Here is an 8,480-nt window from a genome sequence, read left to right as displayed (position 1 = left end):
CGGCGAGGCACGGGAGCGCGCCGGGAGGGGCGTGAACGCGCGGCCGCCTTGGCCCCGCCCTCGGCTTTTTGTTAATGGAGAGAGAGAGAGAGAGAGAGAGAGAGAGAGAGAGAGAGAGAGAAAGCTTAACACAATAATAAGTAAAAAAAAATATATATATATATATATATATACCCAGTTGATAAATAAATGTACTTTAAATACATTTATACTAACAAAAAAGTATCAGATGTATTACCAAGTACAATTAGTTCAAAGAAGAATAAACAATAAAGCAAAATACTGCAGTCAAGAACATGAATAGAAAAAATTAGCATCATGAAAAAGACAAATATATATACATACATATACACAGATGCAGCCATACATACACCATATAATAATAATAATAATAATAATAAAAATAATAATATGTTCAATTTGACAAAAGTCTGCAGTATAAATTACAAACACACACAAACATGATACTTTAGTAGATAGATCTAAAAAAAAACAAAAAGCTGAACTATTTTCAGGATATTTGATATTTCTCACATTCACGATCAAAAGAAGATTATTTATTTCTACCCAGAAAAGCTGACGTGATGTCACAGATCTGTAAACCCGCATCGCCACCTAGTGGAGCTTTCACTGCGTTGCATTCTAGAAGGTGTTAGTTGTCCCTTTATAGTCATTTTGCATCTCTTTTATGCGGTTGTGCATCCCTTTTCAGTCGTGTTACATATTTCTGTGTGTCTTTATGTTGCTTTGCATTCAGCTGTTTGTGTAAAAAATACAGAGAATACCAAGCAAAGGCTAAAGCTGCTTTATGTCCATTTATGTAATTTTACATGCATGTTATGTTGTTGTTTGTCCATTTTTGTTAGGTTTACATGTATTTGATGTTGTTTTGCATAATAGATATTAAATTGAAGTCTCTCTGCTGACCTTGGTGTCGGTTGGGGGACATCTAGTGGTGAAACATGGTCGGGGCTGCCTTTCCACCCTCACACTCACTGTTTGATCTGTGTTGCACATCTCTGAGAGCGTCATGGGCGTCGCCACCATGTATTAAGGGGGGGTTTTAAAAAGCCTCTTTTCATTGCTTCACGATCAAAGCCGTTCCACTTCATCAGTAAGCGGCCCCTCCCAACTTGGACTGCTCTACTTGTTGTTCAGTCTGATTGGCTCAGCCTGACCTCGGCCGGGTCACTGATTTCACCCTGTGATATACACCGTGTCAGTCAGCTGTAGAACTACTGTTGTTTATTATAAAACATGTCAGTATAACAATGATATTTAATCCTCATTTTCATTTCTAGGAACAAGGGACATTAGATACAGAAGAGACATAATCTAAAAACATGTCAGAATGCACCAGAATGTGAGAACTTGCATCTACTAGTTTATGGGGGACCCCCAAACCCCCCATCTAAACAGGACCCCCCACATATCACATGCTGCTGACGGCCCTGGAGAGCATGCAGACTTTTATCCTAAACAAGTAACAGGTAACAATAATAATACAAAATAAAACATCTTATTTTTTTAAAGATCTTTGTTCATTTAAAAACATAAAATCACAGGAGAAGGCAGCTGGTCCGGTCCGAACCGGTTCATGGAAGCAGATCTGGGATCAGATGGTGAAGCTGGCAGAGCTGTGTCACTTTAACCACACACACCCGCTGCTTAATGACAGGGGGCCACACACACACACACACACACACACACACACACACACACAGTGATAGTCAGTGCACTGTGTGTGATTATGTGAGAAGACTGAGCTAATAACAGCTATCAGGACGAGGGGGAGAAAGAAGGGGGAGGGGAGACAGGACCAGGATCCGGAGGATCTGGATTCAGTGAAAATTAGCTTAGAAGGTATTTGAATCTCATTACCTTTTTTCGCCACCAAAGAGAAACTGTCTTGGAATAAATAAACGTCAAAAATATTAAATAATTCAAATAAAGCATATTCCACACCATTATATAAGCCGCTTTAGCAGTGGACAGAGAGGAAGCATGTGAGAGAGATGGGGACGTGACATGCAGCAAAGGACCTCCAGGCGGGATTTGAACCGGTGTCGTCTGCATATATGTTTACATGGGTAAATGGCTTACACTCTAACCACTAGGCCACCTGCCAGCCATGAACAACCCTTTTTATGGCTTATTTGGACTCACTTCACCCAGACTTTGATTGACACGCGATACACAAGCATATGTTACGGCTTTTAAATCATTTTTACAACATTTTATGAATTTTGTCGATTTTTCACTTTTTTTTCGACATGCTATAGTATGACTTTTTAAAGTAAACATACGATAAAAATAAATATGTTTGCAGCATTGCAAAAACCTTTTTGGAAGACTCGAGGAATTCATTTTTATATATGTTTTTTTCTTTTGTATGTAAATTAACATGTCTGATTTCTCGTTTACAAAGATCATTTTTTTCTTCCGTTTAAAACAAGAATACACACCTCTGAAGTCAGCCTCCGTGCTTTGGCTGCTACTTCCGCGTTGCTCAGCGAACTCACGTGAAGTCTCGCGGGATCTAATCGCCCTTAATGCGACAGCGTCTTAAAAAAAAAAAAAAAAAAAAAAAAAAAAAAAATTCAGCCATGAAACAAGTCACGTAAGAACCTTCATCCACATGAAGCTTCGTTAAAAACCCGGTTGTGTGTTTGAATGTCATTTCAGATGGAGATCCGCGTTTCTATTCTGGAAAAGAGCCTCCGATGAAACATCCTCATGATTCTCAGGTCAAGAAGGCACCCATGTCTACATGTATTTTACATTTCCACAACATGATCCAGCAGGGAAGGATCCTTGAAGACTGTTAAAATAATTTTCCCGTAAACGAATAAATTCACCTGTAGGAGGAGATCGGAGACAAAAGTAAAGTCGACGTCTGACTTTAATCTTGTACAAGAGGAGCAGTTACAGTGCAACAACGTGTGAGGATGCTACAGAGGAAGTGCTCAAATCAATGTTTTGACTTGAGTCTTTTAAAAAGGCACAGGAGATAACGTGTCATTAACATGTAGTACAAGACATATGCACAGGGCCCCTGATAACGGTTAGCCGTTTTACAGGATGGCTTTAGGGCCCGTTTAGGTCATCAGTGGAAATAGTCATTAACAGTTCTATATAAAAGAAATGGGTCCTCCTAAGACATGGGACCTCAGGTCACCGTGGATGCTAAAGTCGTAAAAATACTGAGACCCCTAAAGCTCTAACATACACAACACTAAATTATGTGGTTATACAAAATTCTTATAACTTTAGTCGAAGCCACCTTTGAACACAAACAGTGCAACCTACGGTGTCTTTTAGAGCCGTTTGCAGTTATAAAGCCTAAACTAGACTGCAGGTAAGATGGTTCCGTCCTGGAAAGGCAACTTATGGTAAAACCTACCATTTAGTTTGATTAAAAGGGACGGATGAGCAGCACAAGCAACACATTGCCAGTGAAGTGGATTTGATGGAACTGAAGTACAGTGAAATGCTAGTCATTAGTTATACATAAAGAGTCCAACCACAAACCGAGGCTTGAGATTCAGCTCCAGCATCCATCTGGACAGTTCTACCTTTAGTTCCCCCAAGAACAGGTTTTAATGCAGAACAAGTTCACCATCAACTGGGCTCCTAGTCACCACTCCCATGGAACCACAAGTTCAATTAAACTCATGAATGAACATTATCTCTTCTGTTGAGACGCAGCAAGTCACTGGCCAGAACTCCAGGTTTCAAATGACACCCACAAGAAAAATGTAGTTCAATTACTTTATTGAATTCACAGCAAGTTGATGCCAGGACACCCAGCTTCCAGAGAGTCAGGGACCTGAGGACAGAAATATCAGTAAGCAAATGTGCAACACATGGCAAATAAAAACTTCCCCCTCAAATGACAAATATTTAACACTAAATATTTTTAAAAAGTTCAGCCAACTTACATTTAGGATAAACGTCAGACGTTCATCTTACACGGGCACCAGTTGCTGCTGCCACCTGGGATGGTCCGGGGATGCCATTGGAATTGGTCTTGAACTTCTTGGCTGAGTCATTGGTTTTGCATAAGCAGGTCGGACTTCTGAGCCGGACTGCTGCTGGGGCTTGGATGGCCTAGTGGGGTCAAGCTCAGAATCTTCTGTCTGGCGAAGGGCAGAAACCCACATGTCTTTTTTGGTCTGGAAGATACCAGGGTTAGTTTGGGGCTTGGCTGGCTTGTAGCTGGATGGCTGGTAGCTGGAGGGCTGCTGCTGGGGCTTGGATGGTTTGTAGCTGGAAGGCTGGTAGCTGGACGGCTGCTGCTGGGGCTTGGATGGTTTGTAGCTGGAAGGCTGGTAGCTGGACGGCTGCTGCTGGGGCTTGGATGGTTTGTAGCTGGATGGCTGGTAGCTGGACGGCTGCTGCTGGGGCTTGGATGGTTTGTAGCTGGAAGGCTGGTAGCTGGACGGCTGCTGCTGGGGCTTGGATGGTTTGTAGCTGGAAGGCTGGTAGCTGGACGGCTGCTGCTGGGGCTTGGATGGTTTGTAGCTGGAAGGCTGGTAGCTGGACGGCTGCTGCTGGGGCTTGGGCGGTCTAGTGGAGTCAAGCTCAGAATGCATCTCAATTGCATAACTTGAAGCAATACCCGAATCAAAGCTGTCCTTCTGGCGAAGGGCAGAAGCCCACATGCCTTCTTTGGTCTGGAAGATACCAGGGTTAGTTTGGGGCTTGGCTGGCTGGTAGCTAGACGGCTGGTAGCTAGACGGCTGGTAGCTAGACGGCTGCTGCTGGGGCTTGGATGGTTTGTAGCTGGAGGGCTGGTAGCTAGATGGCTGGTAGCCGGACGGCTGCTGCTGCTGCTGGGGCTTGGCTGGTTTGTAGCTGGAGGGCTGGTAGCTGGAGGGCTGGTAGCCAGACGGCTGGTAGCCGGACGGCTGCTGCTGCTGCTGGGGCTTGGATGGTTTGTAGCTGGAGGGCTGGTAGCTAGATGGCTGGTAGCCGGACGGCTGCTGCTGCTGCTGGGGCTTGGATGGTTTGTAGCTGGAGGGCTGGTAGCCAGACGGCTGCTGCTGCTGCTGGGGCTTGGATGGTTTGTAGCTGGAGGGCCGGTAACCAGACGGCTGCTGCTGCTGGGGCTTGGCTGGTTGGTAGTCGGACGGCTGGTAGCTGGAAAGCGTGTGCTGGGGCTTGAACGGCTGGTAGCTGGAAAGCGTGTGCTGGGGCTTGGCTGGTTGGTAGCTGGATGGCTGGTAGCTGGATGGCTGCTCCTGGGGCTTCGATGGCTGGTAGCCGGATGGTTTGTAGCCGGATGGTTTGTAGCTAGCCGGCTGGTAGCTGGACGGCTGCTGCTGGGGCTTCGATGGCTGGTAGCCGGATGGTTTGTAGCCAGATGGTTTGTAGCTAGCCGGCTGGTAGCCGGATGGCTGCTGCTGGGGCTTCGATGGCTGGTAGCCGGATGGTTTGTAGCTAGCCGGCTGGTAGCTGGATGGCTGCTGCTGGGGCTTGTTCAGCTGGGTGGTGCGTCGCTCTGGTTTGTCATCAGAAAACATTCCATGTCCTTCTGTCTTAGGAAGGAACCTGTCCCACATGTTAGATTTGGTCTGGAAGATACCATCAGCTGGCTGTTGCGAGTCGTGCACAGGTTTCCGGGTGAGCCCAGCAGGCTTGAAACTAGACTCGAGGCCCTTTGGACTGGCTCGATCTACTTGCCTACCAGAAGAGCCACTGTGACTGCCTGCACTCGGTGCAGATGAAGCACTGGATCCAGAACCAACCAGAGACCCTCCTGGCAGCTCAGAGCTCTCGTGAGTGGAACCTGAAGCAGGTTTGAAGCTACGTGGATAAGCAAAGAGAGGTACGACCTTATTGGAGCCTCCACTTCTGTAGCTGATTTCTGCAAGGAAGAGAAAAAAAAAGTTAGAAACTTTAGTCTTGTGAAGAAGTTGAACTACAGTTGGAGGGACTCTTACCCTCCGCATGCTGCCCAGAAGTCAACAGTGAGAGCAGAAGCACTCTGAAAACCAAGAAAACAAACAGTCAACACCACATCAGAATCATAAAGCGTCAAACAAAGAAGAGGGACGTTACCTCACACAAAAGCCAAGATACATCTTAGAGGTAATGCTGAAGCCAAACAGCCTGTAAGTCGTGTGCTGATCGCCGTAACCCAACAAAGTCAGAAACCAGTGCTTCAGCTTCCTGCCCTCCAAACACACATCCCCCCTTTTCAAGCGCTGCTGCCGCCTGAGTCAACCAATCAGGGAGTGATTGGAATCAGGTGGAGTCATCCGTCGCTAACAAACCAATTCCAGTTGGTAGATCTGCTCCCAAAAAGGTCTGTCAATTAAAATGACAAACTTTTCGAGGTTATGAGATTTTAAAGCTCTCAGACGTAAATGTCTTTATCTGCTAACAATGTATTAAAAAAGAGATTTTAATATTAGTTCAAAAAGAAAATATCTGTATATCTTTTTTTTTTTTTTTTTTTATGGCTGGAGTGCCATGCAAGCCTTTTTTATTTTTATTATGAGAGAGACAGTGTGGAAAGGGGAGATAGAGGGGGAAGACATGCGCGAATGAGATTGCCAGGCCGGGAGTCGAACCACTGATCTCCGTGTCGAGGCTGAGCCTCCGTACATGGGGCGGCTGCCTTATCCACTGCGTCACCAACTGCCCCAAAATATCTGTATCTGTTCTTCACATTTCCTCCGTTTCTATTCTGGAAAAGAGCCTCCGATGAAACATCCTCATGATTCTCAGGTCAAGAAGGCACCCATGTCTGTGTATTTTACATTTCCACAACATGATCCAGCAGGGAAGGATCCTTGAAGACTATTAAAAGAATTTTCCCGTAAACGAATAAATTCACCTGTAGGAGGAGATCGGAGACAAAAGTAAAGTCGACGTCTGACTTTAATCTTGTACAAGAGGAGCAGTTACAGTGCAACAACGTGTGAGGATACTACAGAGGAAGTGCTCAAATCAATGTTTTGACTTGAGTCTTTTAAAAAGGCACAGGAGATGACACGTCATTAACATGTAGTACAAGACATATGCACAGGGCCCCTGATAACGGTTAGCTGTTTTACAGGATGGCTTTAGGGCCCGTTTAGGTCATCAGTGGAAATAGTCATCAACAGTTCTATATAAAAGAAATGGGTCCTCCTAAGACATGGGACCTCAGGTCACCGTGGATGCTAAAGTCGTAAAAATACTGAGACCCCTAAAGCTCTAACATACACAGAGAACACTAAATCATGTTATACAAAATTCTTATAACTTTAGTCGAAGCCACCATTGAACACAAACAGTGCAACCTACGGTGTCTTTTAGAGCCGTTTGCAGTTATAAAGCCTAAACTAGACTGCAGGTAAGATGGTTCCGCCCTGGAAAGGCAACTTATGGTAAAACCTACCATTTAGTTTGATTAATATAGACTGATGAGCAGCACCAGCAACACATTGCCAGTGAAGTGGATTTGATGGAACTGAAGTACAGTGAAATGCTAGTCATTAGTTATACATAAAGAGTCCAACCACAAACCGAGGCTTGAGATTCAGCTCCAGCATCCATCTGGACAGTTCTACCTTTAGTTCCCCCAAGAACAGGTTTTAATGCAGAACAAGTTCACCATCAACTGGGCTCCTAGTCACCACTCCCATGGAACCACAAGTTCAATTAAACTCATGAATGAACATTATCTCTTCTGTTGAGACGCAGCAAGTCACTGGCCAGAAATGACACCCACAAGAAAAATGTAGTTCAATTACTTTATTGAATTCACAGCAAGTTGATGCCAGGACACCCAGCTTCCAGAGAGTCAGGGACCTGAGGACAGAAATATCAGTAAGCAAATGTGCAACACATGGCAAATAAAAACTTCCCCCTCAAATGACAAATATTTAAATGTTTAACACTAAATATTTTTAAAAAGTTCAGCCAACTTACATTTAGGATAAACGTCAGACGTTCATCTTACACGGGCACCAGTTGCTGCTGCCACCTGGGATGGTCCGGGGATGCCATTGGAATTGGTCTTGAACTTCTTGGCTGAGTCATTGGTTTTGCATAAGCAGGTCGGACTTCTGAGCCGGACTGCTGCTGGGGCTTGGATGGCCTAGTGGGGTCAAGCTCAGAATCTTCTGTCTGGCGAAGGGCAGAAACCCACATGTCTTTTTTGGTCTGGAAGATACCAGGGTGAGTTTGGGGCTTGGCCGGCTTGTAGCTGGATGGCTGGTAGCTGGAGGGCTGCTGCTGGGGCTTGGATGGTTTGTAGCTGGAAGGCTGGTAGCTGGACGGCTGCTGCTGGGGCTTGGATGGTTTGTAGCTGGAAGGCTGGTAGCTGGAGGGCTGCTGCTGGGGCTTGGATGGTTTGTAGCTGGAAGGCTGGTAGCTGGACGGCTGCTGCTGGGGCTTGGATGGTTTGTAGCTGGAAGGCTGGTAGCTGGACGGCTGCTGCTGGGGCTTGGGCGGTCTAGTGGAGTCAAGCTCAGAATGCATCTCAA

Source organism: Eutrigla gurnardus (assembly GCF_963514095.1).
Source record: "Eutrigla gurnardus genome assembly, chromosome: 17".
Taxonomy (NCBI): Eukaryota; Metazoa; Chordata; class Actinopteri; order Perciformes; family Triglidae; genus Eutrigla; species Eutrigla gurnardus.
This window is presented reverse-complemented; position numbering follows the sequence as displayed.